General features: G+C 39.9%; 1 protein-coding gene across 1 annotated transcript in view; it reads right to left on the bottom strand.

Moving 5' to 3' along the window:
* Positions 1–22,503, bottom strand: part of CDH20 (cadherin 20) — a 294,444-nt gene that overhangs the window by 138,082 nt on the left and 133,859 nt on the right. The gene's annotated exons all lie outside the window — the stretch shown is intronic.

The raw sequence follows: 22,503 nt of genomic DNA, 5'->3' as shown, positions 1-22,503 counted from the left end.
AAGAGCCTTCCTGTTTTCTCCCATGCTATTCAGCAGGTTTCAGAAGAGATCCCTTTCCAGGGAGCTGTTGATGTTCTGCAGCTGATGCCTCTCCGGCTCACAAATGCTGAATGTTGTACCATAATCAAATTCTCATAGGTAATTTGAGACAACGAGCAGCTTTTTCTTCTGTGGTTAAATACAACAGTCAACAAGGTATGCACTGGGACCCTGGCAATTCATTTGCTTCTCTGAGATCATGGTGGGTTGACCTTGGCTGGCTGCCAGACACCCAGCTGCTCTCTCACTCCCCCTCCAAAACAGGATGGGGGAGAAGATTAGATGGAGAAGCTCATGGGCGAAGGTAAAAGACAGGGAGTTTCCTTACTAATTACTGTCATGGACAAAACAGGCTCAAGCTGGGAAAATTTAATTTGTTGCCAATTAAAATAAAGTTGGGTTGAGAAACAAAGACAAAAACTAAAGCACCCTCCCCCTTTTCCCAGACTGAACTTCACTCTTTCACTGCTGACTCCTCTACCTCCTCTCCCTGAGCGGCTCAGGGAGATGAGGAACTGGGGGGCTGTGGTCAGTCTGTAACGGTTCCTCTCTGGAGCTCCTTCCTTCTCATACTGTTCCCCTGCTTCAGCCTGGAGGCTTCCCACAGGCTGCAGTCCTTCAGGATAAACCTGCTCCAGCGTGGGGGCCTCTCCAGGGCCTGAAGGGAAATACCACCACCACGCAGAGGGGCCTCTCTGCCGGGGCTCTGCCTGGAGCCCCTCCTGCCCTCCTGCCGCTCTCCCCTCGGGGCTCGCAGGGCTGTTTCTCCCCCTGTTTCCCTCAGCCCTGGCTGCCGGGCAGCGCTTTGCCCTTCCTTACCCAGGCTTTCCCCGAGGCGCCCGCCCGGGGCTGAGGGGCTCAGCTGTGCCCTGCGCTGGGGCCGTTGGAGCCGCCTGGAACCGGCTGTGTCCGGCGCGGGGCAGCCCCGGCCGCTCCCCGCAGGGGCCCACCCGGCAGAGCCCTCACTGCTGCCCGCACCTGGGCACCCGCACCCCACACAGGGATTTCTAAATGTCTCTCCTAACATATAAAATACATGTATGCAATGTACACGTATACCTACACGTACTTGTGTGTATATAACCTACGTGTAGGTATATATGTATAGATTTATATGTAAATAAATGCATATGGCTTAATTATGTGATGCAGAAAAGCTGTTCATATCTGCAAACCCTTCGTTTGCCTAGGGAGCTAAGAGACACTGTTTCTGTCTTCTGGCACCAGCCCTCCTCTAAGCCAGGGGCCAGACCCCCAGCTCTCACAGACCGGGAACCAACACGATGATGTGCATTTCACTGTGCAATCACCAAGGAAGAGACTGCTACAAGTAGCGCTTGAGCTAGGAGATAAATCAGGATGAAGTACCCTTCTTCTTTTTACTGACTACTTAGGTAGCTCGTCTAAGGCTTATTGGATCCACTACAGACATTCACTTAAATCTTTTATTTTGGGATATCAGTTGTTATTTAAGACTGTATGATCTCTGGAAACCGCAAATGGAATATTGGTATTTCTGTACTAACTCTCCTATCAACACCCTGTATTCCCAGATTGTTATTTTTGTCTACAGTTTAGCTCCATGCAATTTAGAGATACATAGAAAAAAATTTAGCTAATCCAGTACATTTCCTATAAATGTGCCATTGCTTCCTGAAGTGCCTTGTATAGGCTTCTTTTATTTTTAAACACACATAAAACAGAAGCACTTTAAATGGGAACAATTAAGGAGCTTTCAGACTGTTTAACGGTTTTGGTGAGATGGTTTTTTTCATAGGTCACATGGCTCAAAACTGTTTTGTGCCTGATGTCCATTCAATCTGGGCAAAACCTAAATTTGGGGCGAGATGCTGTTCACATCAAGCTCTGGGTTCCTGCATTCCTAGTTGCTTATGCTGGGACCAGTTTAGAGAAGACAGCAGCTCTCTGCGTACCTGGGTTTCCTTCCCAGCATGATTCACATCAGGTCCCATTCTTTTGGCATCAAGGCACAGCAGCAAAGCACCACAGCAAATGAGAAGCATCACAGGGTCCAGAGCTTAGAGTTAGCCCTGGCAAATTTAGGATCCAGCCCTTTATATCCCATTTAAAAGCATTTATCTGATAAGCTTTTTGGTGCCATGATCACCCCTCTTCAGGCTCACGATATCTTGAAGGATGAAGGGGGCACCTGAATGTAGAATAATACTGTGTTTTTATTATGAAAAAATAAGATAACCTTTTTTTTTTTTTCCCCTTAAAATAATCAGTTATCTTTCTTTTCCAGTTGAGAAATGCAGCAAGAATTAAGGTTCACAATATCTGCTTGAGAACTGAGAGTGCTGATGTGCAGCATACTCTTATTTTTCATGCTTAAACTGCTGTAATTCTCTTTTAACTGGTCTTCCCACTAGGCAAATTTAATGCCTTCAAGCTGCACAAAACTATGCAGCTCATCTTCCCATTGGGAGTAAGCCAAATCTACATATTTTTCCTTCGTGGCAGTAAAGTTCTGCAGTGATTTCAAAATGTTATCACTCACATTTTTTAAAGCTCTCTGTGGTCTGTCTTCAGGACCTGCTGATAGCATATTCCCAACAGTTCAGGCAAGAAGAACCTCTCAAGTATCCTCAGACTTAATCAGAAAAACTTGTCAAAGCTTCCTCATTTGATGCACAGACACAGGAATATTTTTTAAACGATATAATATTTGACAGTCGATTTCTTCTTCGCATTCCACACTTAGATGAAAAGACTTTTTTATTATTGTTATTTAGTTGTGAGTATTTTAACTTATAAGTGGCCTAACACATATTTTTTAATGTGGTTTAAAATATACTTCAGGGCTGAGAATGTCTCTGTCAACTTTTAGTCCAGATTAAATTTTTATGGCTTGGTGGGTTTTATAAAGGAGACGGTGACACAATCTTAACTTGGTAGCACAAATAAGCCTCATATCTTTTCTCCCACAAAAGTGAATTTAGGGCTTGTAAAAAGATGCTGGATCGAAAACATATGAAAATTCTGCCCTCTCTTTATTCACAGGAAGGAGCAAACTGCATGCACCAACACTTCAATATTCCTCAACTGCCTGAATAATCTGTTTTATCTCTGTTTTGGAAGGACCGACTATAGTCCTTTCATAAGAGATTAATTCCACCTCTGTGCCCAGTCTGTCTTTGGCTTCTACATTGAGGCTTATGTGAAGAATGCCAAATGTAATGATGGGATTTTTTTGATGGCACAGACATCTGTCAACTAGAAATTAGGCTAGAACCACCATTCATTTTACATAGGCCACCCAAAGGTAATAACTCTCAGTTAGTATTGATTTGGAATACATTTGAACCCTTGACCTCTGAGATGAGAGTCCTCATACCAAATCCCAAACCACTTAGGTGTCTATTCAATCATCTGTAAAATGAGACAGCTTGACTATTTTTAACCATGATATTGATGTCATGTGTAGTGTAGGGGTATATTTTATGTGTAAACAGTGTATACAGACGTCTTGGAAGTACTGGAAGCTCAGACTACAGTGAGGAGCATTCAAAGTTTAAGCAACCTCACTGTTACATTCAGTGCAAAGATATATCACTACAGCAGATGAAATGATTCCATTAATGCCTGCGTGCACCGAATGGGATTATCTTATTTTAAACAAGTTGGTCAAATAAGTAAAGACCAGGTCACTCCATGGGTCATCCTTATGGATGGATCTGAATCTCTGTAGGTCTACAACATGGTTTCTGGAGTATTGAGGCTGGCAGAGAAATTGTCTGTTTCCCTTCTCCTTCCTCATTACTTTTGCTCCCACCTACCCACCGCCACTGGTCTCTGCCTCTTCTGCAGGGACTGGCAGCTTGCACTGACACCTTTTTTATTCTTACATTACAAGCATAATCATCAAAATGATCTGTATTAAGAAACACTACTTTAAAGAAATAGATTTAAAAAAACAAAAAACAAAAAACTTTGTGTTCTGGTTAAATCCCCAAATTACTTCTGTGCTCTGATTTAGATTACAAAGAGCAGGTGGGGTGGGGAATGGGGAATCACTGAAAAAAGAAGGGGAGGAAATCTCTTACATGAAGAAGTTCCCATTTGAAACATGAACCTTTTAAAGAAAAAAACCCACCACATCATCTTTGGTCTCCTTTATGTATCTCCTGAGACAAGTGTGAACCCACCTAAAGTAAATAGTGGGGCAAAAGATATGAACAGATGTTAAGTAAAGCCACGTGAAATTTGAAACTTCACTCCTTTAAGAATTATGAGCTGAGACATTTTTGTCCTAAATTATAACATAAATTTCCAAAACATAATTTTGAAGACAAAATAAATGAAATAAAATTTTAAAAATGCTTTTAGAAAGGCTGGAAAGAGCCATTTTATAGTGCTTGAATGTTTCATTCCAATCTTCAGTTTTAAACAAGACTATAAAATTATTATAATTAAAAGAAACACCATGCTGATAATGTTCAGAAACACTTCAAAATAGAATGTTTTGATACCACTAAAAGGATTCATTTACTGGCCCTCCTCCCCGCTTTTGTCATAATTGACATATTCCCACAGAGATTGTTTTGTTCTGATGAAATACCATTTTTTGATAGGAAATTTTGCAGTAGAAAGTTTCTGACCAACTCTAGCACTGAGAGGAAAAACTCTATGAATATTTAAGTTTCACTTTTAATTTTCAGTCCACCTGATCTTTTTTTATCCATTTGTTGTCCATAGTTATTTTTAAAGAACTCATTTAATATTAAACAAGTACTTTAAGAAAAAAAAAAGTGCTGCAATTTAATTTAATTAGCTTTGCCTTTTTTTCTCCAGCCCATTACTGACTTTCAGAATGCTGTATTTAAAAGTAATTTTTTAAAAGTACCTGAATGCCCAACTTCTTATTTTTTTAATGAGAAATACCACAGCACCAGCATCTCATGCAGGGTTCCCTGGGATGACGTTTTCTTATGCAAATGTGTTAGTTATGTTTTGGCTTGAGCTTGAGCTTGTGTGCTAAAACCACTGACTAGACAGGAGGCAAAACCTTGTGACACACAATAGTGTAATAGATTAGCTATTGCCCACAGTTTTTCCCCTTACTATGTAACTTGTAAAAGATACCAGAAAACGATATTAACTGCCTCTTGGGTCCATTGTGGAACTATGCCGACCCGCATTAGCAGGGATGAGCAAAGTGTTGCATGCACTAGCTCCATATGCACAGACGTTTGCCCCTGCTTGCTTCCCTGGAATTTTACATAGTCACAGGCTTCCTCCTTACATCCTCTTTGGCCACCTGTCCTATCCTACCAGAAGTCTTCTCATTCCCGGATAGAAAGAGCTACACAGCCGTCAGCAAAAATCACCTTTGGCTCCAAGAATCAAAGGTCATTGCCTCACTTGAGCTGAGAACAACTTCCACTGACTGTGTATCTGACTAGAGCATCTTAATTAGGGTCTTCTGGGTCACTCTCCAGAAAAAAAGATGACATTTTACAGGCAGATTAAACAGGTCTAGTTCTAAACCATGCATAGCTCTATGTTCATCAAGGCTGTTTAACAGGAAGAACTCAGATGAAGCCATTTGCCCAAGCCCCATTTTGAAAAGTAAGGTATGGCCCAGATGCGTGATGTACATATAGAGAGATTTGTCCTCCCAGTTCTTTCCAGTAGCCCTGAGAAAGCTGTGAGTACTCTTCCATAGTTACTCTTCCATGCATGTGGCTGAACAGGCTGGGTAAGGCCAGAACTGGTACAGTATTTCTAGTGCTACATTTGCCATGTGTTAGGCAGAGATCACAGACTTGATGAAAGAAGATCATAGAGGACTGCCACATTCTGGTCACAAAATCAGAAAATACTATTTGCAATGGTGGGGGGAAGGAGGGGAGAAGGACATGGATGGTGCTGTTTCCTTGGAAGAGAAGCACGAAGTGAATTGAGGAGATGTTGCTGTTGCGTACTACTTGGTCCTCACAAAATTACTGTTGTGCTGAGAGACTGAAGTGAAAAATCAGTTTATTTTCCAGGATAAAAAGGCAAGTTGTTTCATACACATGTTACAATGGAGTGTTTTGTCTTTGCCCTGGAGGAAACATTCTTTGATTTGCCCAAATAATGTTCAGCATCTGGTGGTTTTTCTGTGGCATCTGAAAGTATATGTGGTAACTCTTCACTATCCAGGCTAATGTGGGAGGGAAAATGGGAGTGTGTTAACTTGGATAAAGCAAAAATTCCAGACAATTTTAGTGTAAGTGATGTTGCAGAGGTATACAGTGAAGTAATAGGAAAAACAAGAAAGGATAGTAATGTTGCTGCCATGGAAGACAGAGATCTTTAGTCTAGCAATGACTTAAGCAGGTTAGTCCACTTAGTCTGCCCTAATACTACTTCCAAACCTAGCCTGCTGGGTGGAGACAGCTTGGAGCACAGACTATCTACAGTGTAAATAACCCCTCCTCAGACAACTCATAGGTAATGGACAGAACAAGTGACTTTTTTTTTTTTTTTTCCCCAAATCTTTAGACAATCCCCACAAATCCACTTGTCTGTAAGCTTTTGAAAGATCTTGGGGACATTTTGTAATGCCAGTCAGCATGGCCTAATATAACAATAATCTCTACCTTTCCTCTTACCTCTTGAGGCTGATTTTATCACAGATCATTAGGTTTTTAGCACCTTGCACTTTAGCTACTTGCACTGGCCCCATATCTATGGAAAGACATAGGAAAGACTGTAAGGTATGTAAATGTAGAGAAAACTTGCAGATGGACCTCTTTTTCCAAATTGCCCTTAAATGGTAGGCATAAATAAAGGTAATAGATATCTGTCTGATTTGTAGGTGCAAACAAGAACTGTGTTGACAAAGCAGATATTTAAATGAGACATTTGGTCCCACAACTTACTGTGCCTGCGTAGTAGAGGTCCATTTAAAAATCTGCTTCAAGAGGTACAGTAATAAAGAAGGTACATTGGAAATTTATGGTAATACTTTTTTGCTCATTTAAAAAATATTTTTCAATAGATCTGTCTTTAAATGGGTTCTATGTAATATAGTTCTCTTGGGCTGATTAGCTCTAGGAAGGCTGCTAATAAACAAAATCCTAACTCCGCAATTTATATCATGTGCAGTGGTATTGGTAAGGACTTGTGCATTCTTCCTTTTTCAAAGGTATCTCTGGGGATAAAATCTATGGCTTTTGTAGATGTTGACTGAAGATAAGCAATACACCGACATACTTCTGTAGGGCTCATTTCAGAAATACTCTCAAAGGACTGATTCAAGAATACCTATAATCAACAAGATTTGGTTCAATGACTCTAGGAATCCTTTCATCAGCTTTCTATGCTCATTTAAGTACTTTTGTTAAGAACTGTAATTCGTGATGATATTTGCATTATAATAGTATACATATGCCTTTTCATATAGAAGGTACTCATCAAACTTTGCTCAAATTCTTGTGACTTGGGTGTACTTGGACCTATGTTTTCTTTCTCACTAGGTCCAAATATGATTTGCCATCTAGCCACAGAAATCACTTGAACTGTTCAGTGTTACAATATGGAAAGACACCATTTTCTAATACAAAATCTTGGATGAATCCTAGCTCCTAAACTAAAGGAACAAAATACTTCCCTGCCTACCTCTCTAAGCCTTAGAAAAAATGCTGAAGAGTACTCAGCTGAACTTGGAAAAGCTCAAGCCCTATTACAACCTTCTGTTTTAAACAATTACCTAGACACTAAAGGTAAATGTCTGCAGACAAGTTTCTTTTAAAATTATGTTATTAAGCAACAAGCATAATATCGATAGCTGACTGATTTATGTACTGCCGTTTCCTCACTTCCTAGTGCATCGATTTCAAATTACACACTGCATCCTTTACCAAAAATGCAGCCCTTTCTGGAGCTGGAGAGAAAACTAGTCCCTCCCTAGCTGACTGCAGAGCAACAGAGAAAAAAGTGTTGGGGCAGGAAACTGGAGGGGAATATCAGTGAGCATAATTATTTTTCTGTTGAGAGCTCAAGTGTGACTGTCACCAGCCCTGTGCAAAACAGAAACAAACGGAGTAAACTCCAGTCACAGCCAGTGTTCGTCCTTCCTGGCTCCCACCCGCTGTGTTTTGGCATTAATGCGTGCCACTCGTTCCTCTCCAGGCGCTGCACATCTCCTCCCTGGGGAGCTGGCGGGCGAAGTCTCGACTCCCTCACTTCCCGAAGCTGTCTTGCCCCTTCACTTCCCTGCCCAGGTGCATCAGGTGCATCACTGCTCAGCCTGCAGCCTCGGCAAGGTCACGCAGGCATCCCAAACCTGACTGCGTCCGACTGGGAGACCCCAAGGAAACTGCCTCACCTGGGCCCACATACACAGATCAGGAACTCCCCACGTTTTGGCCATCCATGGCATTTCAGTCTTTTATTTGCCTTTTCTAACCTTAATACTAGTTTCCTGTTGCTAATCAACACTAAATTAGGTCACCCTGCCAGCAACTTTCACTGAATCTCACCCAAAACAGAGGCTGTTTTTGCAGGGCTTAGAAGAAGCACATACAAGGGGATACACTCCAGACCCTGGCTGGTCACCAGGAATGCGAACCCCTGGCTCTCTTATGGCTCTTCAAAATATGGTACCCTCTGCACAAACCAGTAAATGAAGTTTGGTGTACTAGTCCTCAGCTTGTGACCCTGTAGTTACTAACATTGCTGCAGTCTTTGTCCTATAGTCATTTTCCATCCAATAAATAATATGTGGAGAAGTGATTAGCATTGAGTTTGTACTGTTATCAGTTTATTTAACAAATTACTGAAATTCTGCTGTGGAGAAAGGTTAGGAAAACAGGCTGCTGTTCAATATTACCTGCCACTCTGTAATTCACCATTCTAACAAGAAAGGCAGAGCTTTCACATTAAAAACACATTGATAATTCTGTAATTTCACACAGAAGACAAATGGGCATAAAATCCTGCCACAGGCAAGAAATATAGAAAACACAAATAGTTTGATGGCAAATATTTCTGAGAAGGAGGGTGAGTTGGAAGAAGAAAGCCCAGAAGAGAAAATCTTTTCAAATAGTTCTCCTTTCCACCTTGTTCTTCCTCTGTCTCTTGATTTTCTCAAATTTGGCACAAACAGGAAAGTCCTGTTATTATAGGAGGCGATGCTGATAACTTTAATAAATCATCTCTTTAAGGCTGAAGGCACAACTGGTATGTTCCTTTTACAGCAAATAGTAGTTAGCTTTTGACCATGTGTTGTCTGAGAACATCAAACCATCTGCTTGCCTTTGCCATGCCTAGTTAGCTTGAACCAGATAATCAGAAAGTTACTAATAGCATGTAATAAATGGTCTTCAGTTAATTTTTGTTACATCTGTCAAAAGGGAAGGTGATCAGAATAAATGTATAATGTATATATTTTTAAGAAACATTCTATTCATGTGTGTGTGAGTGTGTGTGTGTATGCTTGCATGTATGAACATCTCTAACACAGGTTTGCATTTTGTCATACTTGTATCCCAGGAAAATGAAAAGGATACAATTTACTTTTCTTTGTGACAATATTTATTCAATTATTATCTGATATAGGGAGATAATTCAATAAGCATGTTAAAAAAAAAATCAATGCCTGCATTTTGTGCCTGAATAAAGAAAAGGCAGTGATAAATAATTACACACTGATTTGCAGGAAAAGCCAGATACTAGAGCAAACCAGACTGAGTTGGAGTGATCACTATTTTCCCTTAAAATGGACAACAAAAATTTTAACATAGAGCATTATGTTCTGCTGTAATTAATATGAGACTAAGCAAAGCCAATATTGCACTTGTTTCAATATTGGATTGCTTTTTATGGAGCATGATTAAAAGGTTCCTTTTAATGCACAGCTCTCTTCACTCCAAATGACCATCTGAGATCGGTAAAATGATCTCCACCAATGTTAGTGTAACTTTTTCGCTGCTTTGAGTATATCTGGCAAATGACATTTTGTTTGCAACACCCATTCTACTGTGAGAGAAACAAGAGGTAGGAGAAAGCTGTTAATTCCACCACATCTCAAGCCCTGTGGGTGTAAATTGTATGGCAAATGAGTCAAATATGGTTGTGACTTGGCAAATACAGCAACATCTTTCAAATTGCAGAAGCAAGCATGGTAGTTACTCTGTTTTTTGCTTTATCTATAGACAGTGTTCACAAAAGAGTGCCCTAATTTACCTTACTAGAAGATACAACTACTGTGCATTACTTTAGCAGGAGGCACAGATACCTTTCTGGCTGTCAGTATTTGTAAAAAAGCCAGAACTTCTGTAAACCACCATTTGTAGGGATCAGAGCAGCCTAAATTGACAAAACTATTTAAATGCCCAAAAAAGTCTTCGTACAAAAATTCTGTTATGAAGAATGACTGGGTTTATGATATTAGGCAGCGCTTGTTTAGACTTCTGTCCTCATCAGTCTGACTACTGATGTATGTAAGCTGCTGTACATGCTTTACTCTTTTCAGGCTCAGAGAAACTTGGTTAGAAAGTAAGATTAAATCTGTAGGAGAGCTTCAGTATGGAAACTCCAGGACCTGCTCTGCAAGATATTTGGGCTTAAATAGCAAGAATGGAGATTCAAGTCAGGTGTTATGAAATTATTTCTAGCAGCAAGAATTGGACCTGATTTTCCTGGGGGAGGAACTGTCAACACTGGAGGTTTTCAAGAAGCATTAAGAGAGACTTCTGCCAGGGATGGCTGAGGCATTGCTGTTCTTGTCTTGGGATGGACAGATGTACAAGAAAGCTTCTTGAGGTTTCTTTCAGCCCAGTTTTCTCCAGTTCTGTTGCATTAAAGCAGCACCACGTCAGTAGAAAAAATCACATAGAAGACTGATAAACGGTAAGGGGAAACATCTCACAGGAGTTCATTATGCACCTCACTAACCACTTTAATTATGCGTTAATTTATTATTGATGAAAAAATCGGTATTATATCTCAGCATCTTTTCTGACAGAAAGGGCTATATAAAATGCCTCCAAGCCTAAAATAAATGGTATAACTAGAGCGCTTTTTTTTTCCTCAGCAAAGATAAAACATCTCATCATTATCAATTAAAGAACTAGGGAAGTCTTTGAAAAGAGGACTTGTTTGCTTAAAGTATGTGAAGGTCATATTCACCCTGTAATAGTCGATGAAAAGTAGTCATTTGTTATTTTTAAGCAGGCTGTCATTTAGCCATTATGAAGATGAATAACATTTGTTATTACCTAATAATCCTCCTGTTGATTACAGAGGAAAGACACTTGCAGACACCTTATGTGCCTTGCTTAGGTTTTGTAGATTATTAATGTATTTTGATTAAACTTTGTAAACAAAAAATTACGATCCCAGTTCTCTGGATATAGTGACTGGTGTGTAATGCAAGATGCAAGAACATGTCCAATCTCTAACATTTTGCTCTGCATATGTTATTGGCATAATACTCATGTAACATAGTAAAAACAAAGTTCATTTTTTAATATCAAACAGATTGTCAATGGATCATATGCTGCTCTATTAAGGTTAGTTTTTGGATGCCTGCCTTCCCGAGGAGAGTTAATGAAGCTATAAGTTACCTGTGTGGCTTCATTTGGAGTCAGGCCTAATTATCTGGATCATGGCCACATTTTGGAAAGTCCGAGCCTCATTTCCAAAGCAGATGGAGTCACTCAGGAATGACTTCATTTGTATTAATTTGTTACACTGTCTTCTGCTATTCATCTCGGGGAATGTTGCTGCCTTTGCAGTCTAGCAGGAATTGAATTTAAAAGTTTTAATTTGGGAATTTTTACTTTATTTTTAAAAATAAATCCATTATCTTCCTCCTCAATGACCAATGGTGAAGTACAAAGGTAGTTAAGCAGGGTCCAGCCCATGGCCATCACATGCTGCAAGATGGTGATTATGTCACCAAAGATTTATGAGGCTTTTGCTTCTTGAAACAAGTGAAATGACCAAAACAGTGACCCAGCAGCTTTATCAAGATAACCTATGAAGCACTTCAGATTGGACTTCGTAAGTGGAAGGTTTTCGATGTCAACCTTACCACAGCAAGAAACTCAAAAGAGAAAAAAAAGAGAGATGATTAAGGACATAGGAATGAGGGTGGTTTTACCGATGTTTTAATATATTTGTCTATTACTCCAGTAGGGCAACTATACCAGGATTTCTGATTTGATAGAGTTGTTTATGCATTGAGCAATGGAATTCTGAGAAATAGAGATTGGATGGCTCCAAAGTCACTACATTTCTGAGGTTAGGAGCATAATGCAGACTAAACGCTAAAGCCAGGGAAGTTTAAAGGTATCTGTGGCACACTGTGTTGTATCATAGCTGACATAGCCTGTCCCCTTATTAAATGAGGGTAATACTCAGCACCATTAATCCTTGAAATACTTTACCAGTGAGCATTACTATTACCATTTTGCACAATTTGTGAAGAGCAAAAGGAGCAAGGACAAATGGAAACAGTGTCAAAGGGAAAAATAAAGAGACTATTTTTGTGTCCTATCATCACCTTTATCACAGCACCTCTATCGAATCAAATTATTACTTGCTGATTATTTTCTGCAGAGAACACGAGTGCTAGTCTACGTTCCTTAAGCTCAGAAAGTGGACGGGTATATTTATATGTTGTAAATTTCAGCCAAATAATTAATTTAGATTTCTCTCATTCTGGCCTTGTGGCAGCAACTTTTAGTGATTATGTGTGATTGAAGACCCAGTGGTATCTGGGATGCTCCCAGGCTACAACAGGCTGATGCTACCAGCTCAGGAGCTATCTGAGTGATTCACACCCAGTGCTCTGCTAGATGCCAGCTGGGCCACTTCGGTGGCTGTGCTGAGGAGTGAAGGAAAAACTCACCCAAGCAAAATGCAGATATCCAAGGCTTCCAATTTTGTTATGTCCAGGCTCTTTTGAAGGTCATGAATGCTCTGGGAGCAGGGGGAGGGATGGTAGGACTGAGGCTGCCCTAAGCATGCTCACTTGCATAGCATGGATATCTGAGGGAAAGGAAGGGCAGAAATAGAGGAAGAACGTCCTTTCATCAGAAGGATTGCTGGTAGAAAGAAAAGGTAAGTTTTCTCATGGGAGGCTGTAAGTGTCAGTGTTTAAAATGTACACTCTGACTGTGGCACAGTAATATGAAGCAAGGGATCCAAAAGGAAGGAATCAAGTGGGGTGGGAAGACAAAAGAGGCACTTGCAGGGAAATTGAGCCCCAAAGTTGTTGCAGGCTCATTCGTGACTCCAGGAAAGGTCAGTTGTCATTTCTGCTCTCTTATATCATAAACATTCTGTGCCTATTGGCACCAAGTACCTCCTGCAGGTCTTTAATCACGCAGAAACAGAGTTAGAAGCCTCCAGCTCTTTGTGTTTGCACATCAATAATATTATTCATGTCTCCTGACTATCAAGGCAACAAGCAGAGGGCATTCCTTTGGTCTGGCATCTTCTTTCTGAAATGAAATATTAAAGCTTTGATTTCCATAGGAAGAAAAAAATCAACCATATGTCTTTCCCTGTTTCTGACACTATTAATTACACACATACTCTTCAAATTATTGACTATTAGAAGTACAAGGAATAATGTTTCAAAGTGTTCAGAAATGCCCTAGTATGTTGGAGAACAAAAAAAACTTTCTGTCCTGAACAGTAGTCAGTCTAAACTGTAGAAAATGCTAATGCATGGAATTAATTATCTTTCCTATCTGTGGCAATAAAGGCCAGATTCCTTAGCTGAAATCAACTGGTTAAATATTACTCTGATGAGAATCAGCTACCCTAATGCTTTTTGTGAGACAAGCTCTAAACTCTAATTTAAAGATGTGGAAGGAGCAAAAGAAACAAAGGAAATACTAGGTGGTTAAATGGGAAAAGCATTACTACAAGAAGATCATATATCCTGAAGACTGCTAGAAATATCATACATATAGAAATAAACACTGTTCTCAAGTATTCCTGGACTGTCCATCAGAAGGAGCATGGACTTTGATAGAAATAAACCCAGGATGAATATTAGCTAAGTTCCATTTTGAATATTTGAATGAGACTCACACAGTAAAAGAAGTTAGTTTGATGAAAGAAATTAATCCTACCTTTCTAAAGTACTGGAATTTACTTTGTGCTCTATGAGGTCACTTTCTTAGTGTTATTTTTATTTTATGAATGTATATGTTGAAGTCTCAGATGTTTCCCAAAGGACAACTGCTTCATTTTACTGGGTACTATACAACCTGGGGCACTACTTATATTAGAGAGCCACTACTTATTTATAGGCTGAGACCTTGATCCTGAAAAGGATTTATAAAGATTTGTAAAGTATTTCTTCCCTGTGAATAGACCTACTGGCCAAGGGACTGATGTCTAAATAAACATAATATTTGAAGAGAGTTTAGAGTCTACTTGGTTATGGGAACAATGGAAGAAGATGACAGTAATAGTAATGTGAAGACATGAGTTTCAACAGATTTTAGTGAAATGAGTAAAGTAAATGTCTACAATTTTTTTTTTTTTTCAGTTGGATCAAAATGACAGATTCATAGTGGCAGACATAAGACAAAGGAATTAGAAAATTTCTGTGTGTTAGATTTTTTTTTTTCAATACTGGGGTGATGTCCCAGCCTTAGGATATTTATGTAGCCAGGTATGTGAGACTTAAGTTTTGCATTTCAGAGTTCCTCAACAACTATGAACAGGTCAATCAACCTCATTTATAGATTAGTTACCTCATCGAGAGCCTTTCAATACAGCGGCTTCTCAGTGAAAAAGTTTATTGACTGCCAATTTTTCAGAGCCAAAGCAAGTAAGTGAATGAATGAGTGAATTGGCAATTTAATGTAATATCTGTTTCAACATTGTCTTAATGATGCATTCTACTTTTTGGTTCAAAATGTCCTCAATTTAAAAAAAAGATAATTTATGTTAAAGAAAAGCCAAACATAGAAAGTACTTCAAAAGGTCAAATCCAACCTAAATATTTCACAACATTAAACCAAATAATTTTAATTTAATTTGCAAATTTAATTGGACTTTTTAGTTATGGATGGTGTCACTTTTGGACATTTTGTAGAAATTCAACAGAGGCAACATTTCCTCAACATATTAAAACTGCTTCACTGAGTTCAATCTTCAGGAGACAGTCATTCTGCCACTGGACAAAGCCGGTTTCTATTTCATGTGGACATGAAGTCATTAAGTATTTTTTCTTTTCCAAATGAATAATGGAACACAGTTCTTGAGGGGTGTGAGAACAGATTTTATTAGCTAACACTTTTTATTTGGAGACAAAAATCATCTAATCTGAACCCTAGATGTTAGGTGTTCCTTGTAATACATTTTCTCCAAGACTCAAAGCAGAATTGAGAAATGTGGAACAGGTAAAAGGAGAGTGGGAGTAAAATCTTTCATAAACGTGACCTTTGGTGTCAAGGAATACTGCGGATGGCAGTATTTCAGCTATTATATTATATTGTAATACTAAACTCCTCATAGGGCTACATTGGTTCTGTATTGATTTTAAAGGAAGATTGCTTATTAAAGTTATGAAGTTCAGCAGAAATTGGGCTGACTTTCTTTTGGATAGGCTTGTTTCCTCTTATATGAGAAAAATGGAGTCTGGAGAACTTATTTTGGACTTGCATTTGTTTTTCCTTTAGTTAGGTAACACTTTGGAAAAAAAAGAACTTGAGTACTTCTTTAATTCCAGTACCCAGTACAAACTTAACTTGAATTTAGGACTTGGTAACAGGTTCATTACAGCTTTTTATTAAAAGCTTGGCGTTCTTTCTCGCAGTCCCTGTTCACGTTACTCTGTCTCTTAGAGAATGACCACATAAACATTTATTAGATGTTTACCACAACAGAAGAAGTGAGATGAAAGCGGCAAGAAGGGAGATGGCAGGACCTTCCTAAAGCACATGTGTTGATGCTGGAGTAGAAACTCCCTCCTTTGTTACAGCTTGACTATTGGCAGTTCCCTCCCTCCCTCCACTGGTGACACTGCCAGCTGCCCTTTTGCACCCACTGCAGTTTCTGACAGGGAAAATCTCCACCACCTTATGTGGCAAATGCCAGATCAGCTGTTGGTGCATGGAGATGCTCTAAGTGGGCAACAATTTCCTGCAGGGGCTGGTTGGGAATTATGACTCACTCTTTCTTTCTTTCTTTCTTAGTGACTGATTGCACTTGCAAGGCAAAATTAATATCTGTACTCCTATCTTCACAAGTAATCTTAGTGCATTAATTTAATGAATGTTCAGACAGAGGGTAAATTTACACAGGTGCAGACCAACTGTGTGTTTGCTCCAGGGATGGCAGAAGTGAGCTATTTTCATCTGGAAGTCACATATCTATCTAAGCATGGTGTTGAGTTTAACCCTAGTGACCCAATTTAAGTCCAGTGTCTTGTTAACATAGTTATATGAGTCTTGAACTGACTTGGAGTAGAGCTAAGTATTTCTTCCAGCTCTTAGGTGTCTGTGAAAATATGATGTAGGTTCTTATATACTTTTTGAAGAGATCTGTTTCTGCAGTTCATGGATAATGTCACAGGTTTTGGACATTTGCTCAGGTGACTAGTTACTTTACTGTCATGTTTGTAGAAAACCAGTATAGCTCAGATTTATTTTAATTTTTATTTATCTGTTCACCTCAACAGGTGAACAGAAACAGAGGTGGAGGGAGAATGTACCGATTGTGAAAAAATCCTATAATTTTAGAAGCTACTCCAGAGAAAAAGAAATTGATAACCCTAGTTTTGTATGAAATGAGTGTTCCATAGAAATCAAGACAGTTAATATGTGCTAAATAGCCTTTTAGCTGTTTTTGAATTGTGGAGCTCTTTTTTATGTGTTGTATCACCAAGGGGCAAAACCCACATTGCATTCAGGGAATATTGCCTGAATGATATACATATGTAGATGTACACAGCCCATGTGCATTACTACAGCAGAAACTGTAGGAGAAATCCAGTGCTCTATCGTATTGCAAGGCCCTTCCAAATAACTAGGAAACGGGACATAAAAAGATCCTCATTCATACTTATTTGGAAGTCCTTTGTTCATCTTTCTTCATGCTACTTTCACGCACAAAGCTATTTGGGCATTCATGATGAATGAGGATCAAAATGATTTTGTACAGCGCCTTTTTGGGCATATTCTAATTACCTAGGGACATGGATTAGCATTGCAATAGCTGTAAGTGCCAAATGTTGTATTTACTGTGGGAGCACTCAAATACACAGTAGTTTAGTCAGCACATCACTACATGGCTCTTTCTTGAAACTGCTTACATGATTATTTCTTACGTTGCATTTTTATCAGAGCATAGTGCAATTGTTTACATGATTCTACATAACCTGTAAGAAGTCAAGAAACAGCAAAAAGATCTAGTCTAACATCATAAGACTGGTCTAAAACCAATGAGAACAGTAGCTATCTGACCAGACTTAATCTCTCTCATCCAGCCTCCTGTCTCAGACAACACCCAATACTAGGTGTTTGAGGAGAAGATATGTGATATTTATGACTTAGCATACTCACAGCTCAGCTTGCTTCCTGCAAGCCCTGTTTTGGCTTTAAGTTGGCACATGCCCTGAAGCATGAGATTGTATTTCACTAATTTAATGTTATCCTATCTAATATTGGATTATCAGTTTTTAAAACCTCAGGGGAAATTCTGGCTCTCAGAACTCTACTGCAAATAGTTGACTTAGTTCAGCAAATATTAGGCACTGCAGAAAGCAAATGGTGTTTGGGATTCTGACAGGTGAACTCTGGCAAACTGAGCTGCAGTGGTTTGCAGGGCTATTACCCAGACTCTCTCTGCTGGTGGTTCCTGCCCTCCTGCTGCATTGGATGTGTACTGGTGTGCCAGCTGCACCCCTTCACTAACTGCTTTCTCAGTCCAAACCACATTAACAAAACCTTGGTCTTCTGAGCTGTTACGCTAGACTGTGATGTGAAGCCTTCTGCTGATTCCTCTACCAGGAGGAATCTTGTAACAAGATGTTACAAGACATCTTGTGGGAGGAGGGTGGGAAGTGGGAGGGTAACATCTCACATTATCCCCCTGGAGCTTGCTTGTAGGAACTCTTCAGTTTCTGTAACTCAACATGCTTAACAAGGAAGATCCCAACCCAAAACCCTAATATAAGATAATAATTAGAGTTTGCAAATCACATCTAAGCAAAAGACTGGCAGATTGTGGCTATTGTACCACCAGTATGGCACAGATGTGCAGGGAATGACTATGCTTATGGATGTGTTATGTCCCAGGTACAGCAAGACTGGAATAGGAACAGCAGTGAAATGTCATGCCCTGCTCACTCAACAGCCAGCGCTCTCTCCGCCAGCTCCATTTTTACAGCCCAGGCCTTGGGCCCCGCATTGCCTGGCACACTAGTATCTCCCGCACACACGAGTTGGTTCTCAGAGGCAACAGTGGCTCAGCAGTGCTCCTGCAGTGCAAATCATAAAAGCAACGTGCTGCTGACAGAGGCTTGCCTGCATAAGACAGGTTTTGAGATGTTTGCAGGAAAAGCTTTATAAGAGTGTTGCAATTTTTTAATAACGATTTAAATTTTTTTTCTAGTCCAGAAAATCTAGGGCTTACACAGATCACTAAATATAACTTCCGCTTTGTTAATTAATTGCTCCATTCCTTCTCTATTTTGCACATCTTTAGCCTCTGTTAATGGCACAAGTACTGGTAATGCCATTGAGAGAGATCCACTTGCAGTGTTTTGGGTGTTTTCTATCAGTGGTCTAAGCTGGAGTTTTCTCAAGCTGGCTATTGCACATAGACTGTCTGCCAAGTAGGCTTGGATCATTTTAAAGCCATATTGACTTTAATATAGACAAAAACTGTTGATGATCATGTTTTCCATCAACTAGAGGCAGGCAGCTTCTGAATTTGCCTCCTAGAGAGGAAAGCAAATTTTGAGGCCCGACCTGTTGGAGCTGCAGGCATCAATCTGCCAAACCATCCCCTAGCACACTTGTGATGGTTATGCTGTCTGTGGTTACTTCTTCTGACACATACGTTTTACCAGTGGTTTCCTTGACTCATAATTAAGGAACTCCGCAATATGGGAAGTAAAATAGGTGGCCCTGGAGAACGCAATATCTTTATTAGTCTCTTTTTTGTATTGCTCAATAGTATATTAGTCACACTGCAGGAAGCACGTGGAAGATATGCCCTTCCTTGGGGAGCTTATAACTTAACTGAAGAACAGAACAAATAAATATAGGCAAAGGAAGAAGTGGAATACAAGAGGAAGGATACAGTCTAGGTAGACGGATTCATAAATATTTCATAACATAAACACAGGCTGGAACTTCTCCTGCTATCAGCTAGTGGAGATTTATAGATAAGATTATGAAAACATAAGGAATATCTTACTGGTTAAGATCAGTGGTCCATTTAGCCCAGGATTCTGTTTCAGCCATGGGAATATGCAATGCTACTTAAAGAAAGGACATAAGCTTGGCCACTTTCTACAGTCTATATATAAAACCACAGGATACCACAGTGCTCATCCAGTCTGACCTACATGACATAAAACTACAGAGCCTCACTAAATTAATTCTCTTTGAACTAGAAGAAGATGTCATGCACCTCAGTGACACTCTGCTGCTTAACACCAGCTGCCGATTTACCCAGAGATCTTTGTGGCTTTGTTTTCCCTTCATTTAACGTGTTTGAAATGTTAATACGCTTCCTTTTTTTTTAATAAGTTATCATCACCAACATCAACACTTTTTTTTTTCCCTTCCTTGCTAAGTTTCACAACCCATCAATAGAAGAAGAAAGAGAACTACCATAAAACTCCATGTATCAGATGATAGAGGCTAGTTCTCTGATAGCAAAAGTTGGGAGAGGGAAGGGCACAGATTCCCTACACCTGGACGTTTTCTGTTTACAGCCTAATGTCTATCATACTCCTAGTATCATGGGATAAAGTTACTCTTATCTGTCAGTTTGGAGGAGGGGTGTTTCACCCATGTTCCTGTATGCCCAGGTTTTATATATTTCATATTTCAGTTTTTTGAATCCGTGTGTATGTCTGTGTGTATATCTGGGATTTTTTTTCTGTTGTTATTGTGGTGTTTTTTTTTAAATTAGTGTTTTATGCCAAGAGTTACTTAAATACTTATGTGGTGGTTTGCCAACAGAAGTACGTAATGTTACATCCTTAGGGAAGTTTTCTGCTTTTACTAACCCCACAGAAAAGGGCTATGCATTTCTTAAACAACTCTGAGAATTGTGTTCCAGATCCTTGTTTGATGTAAACTGGCTTAGCTCCGCTGAGGTAAATGAAGCCTGCTGAATAATGGCAGCTGAGCCACTTAAGACATACCAAATGAAGTGTTACACAGAAATGCACAGTGCATGGAAGCATTGCAATCCCTGTACAAAAGGGTAATAAACATCTGAAAGGGTTTTCTGCAGATATCTGTGATTATCTTGGGGAAATTCTTCACCCTGCAGTGTGCAGAACTTCTCTAAGTTTTCCCTCTTTCTTTTTTGTTTTTTATACTCCAATACTGAATTTAGCCATTATAGGAGGGCCATTTTGAACAAATTCCTCATCAAACTGTAAAGCAAGTGAAAGGCAACATAACCTTTGCTCTCTCAGTGACTTTCCAAAACAGCTGCCTAGCATAAACAACTCAGGAAATATTATTTTTTCCCCAACAAAGTAAATCATCTGACGTGAGAAACTGTTATAATATTTCAGCTCTATCATGATTTACTATATGTAAACCCAAAATATTTATGGTTTCCTTGATGAGTTTACATTTCTTTTCTTGATGCTAGGGGAAAAACTTCCTGTAAATAATATTATTTAAACGGATGTTCAGCTATATCTGAACATCATTGCTCAGAATTTCCAATAGTCTTTGCACTTTGCATAGATGCTTTTATTTATACTTTGACATGAAGGGATATATTTCCAAATTTATGGCAGTACATTAGGTTCACTGGTATTATATTTTTAGTTTGCAGATTTTCAACATTTACAGTAAAAATATCTACATATTTATTTTAATTATGGAAGTGTTTAGAGGCCTTGCAAAGCATAAAGCTATAGTGTAATTATGTGAACACAGAACACAGAGTTTCCAGTCTGCGTAGACTTGCAAACTTAACTTTGAACAGATACTTAAGTAACATCCTAACGAGATGGCTGGGCCCTTCCCCTTGAGCCAGGCTACGGCAGAGGCACATAGAGTGGTCAGTGCATGGACTGCTCTACAGGAGAGTAGGGGAAAGGGCACCCCAAATGGGATACATGTGCCCCAAGCACTGAGGGTAGCTGTCCTCCTCGCTCTGCCAAGGAGAGCATCTCAAAGCTGTGGGAAGTAGCACAGCTGGAAGAAGGAGGTTCAAGTGCCAAAATGTTTCTATGGCTCAAGCAACCCAGACTGCCTTTCTTTCTTTTCTAGGTGGTTTAATTAGAAATGTCTATGTATATGGAGGAGTTTTTTCTGTTGTTATTTTACGAGGTAGCAGCACTTGTATGAGGTCCTGCTATTAATTTTACTGTATGTGTTATCCCTGTATATATGGTTGCTGAATCTGGAACATTTCACCATTCGGATTTCAGACTTCTGTTCAAAATAAAATAGATGTTGGGGACTTTGGCTTAGAGTTTACATCATCTCTGCTAACTGTGGAAAAGCTGCTGTGACTTCAAGATTTGGATCTTTGCATCTGTCTCCTTCACGGGGAGGGGGTACCCAATTATTAGCTCCTGCCTGTTGCAAGCCTGCAATGTATCATCCTGGTTGCAGTGCCACGGTCCCTTGGAGCTCAGCATTACATGTCGAGTCCTTGTGGAAACCCATTAATAAGCAGTAGGGCCTTCCACTTAGCTACGAGCCAGGCTGGCGCTGAGTTTTAACTCGTTTTTTCTCATGCGGTGGCTGTGGAGACATTCCAGTCATACAATTAATCTTCAAAGAGAGAGGCTGTAGAAAGCAGTTGGGCTGAAAGCTCCAGATGAGAACACTGCAATCTGTTGTTCACTGGTAGGTCTGCACATGGGTGGCATCCTAAGGCAGGACCCCACTGCACGCAGCGGTGTGACATGAGGATGAGAAGAAAACCATGAGAAAGACTCCTTCAGTCTTCTCTCTCCCTGGGAACAGGTCTGGGACAGGCTCCAGATGGGTCTGGTGAAGGCCACAACAATTTCGGGGTGTCTAAATGGCAGCCAGCAACCAGCGGGGCTGGGGGACTTCTGGTCACATCCCCAGCAGTGGCAGGAAAGTGAGTATGATGTGGTGGCTTATATGCTGCCTCTTGGCCCTGGTGGTTTGCTGAGGATTGGCAAAGGCAGGTTTCTCAGCAGAAACCGCTGGCGGTGCAGTGGGAAACAACAACCTCGACTGCTGGAGCTGTCCTGCTTTTAAACTGACTGTTATCTGTGGCCAAATGTCTTCTCTGTTGACC

Source organism: Strix aluco, chromosome 1, assembly GCF_031877795.1.
Source record: "Strix aluco isolate bStrAlu1 chromosome 1, bStrAlu1.hap1, whole genome shotgun sequence".
NCBI classification, from domain to species: Eukaryota; Metazoa; Chordata; class Aves; order Strigiformes; family Strigidae; genus Strix; species Strix aluco.
This window is presented reverse-complemented; position numbering and strand designations above follow the sequence as displayed.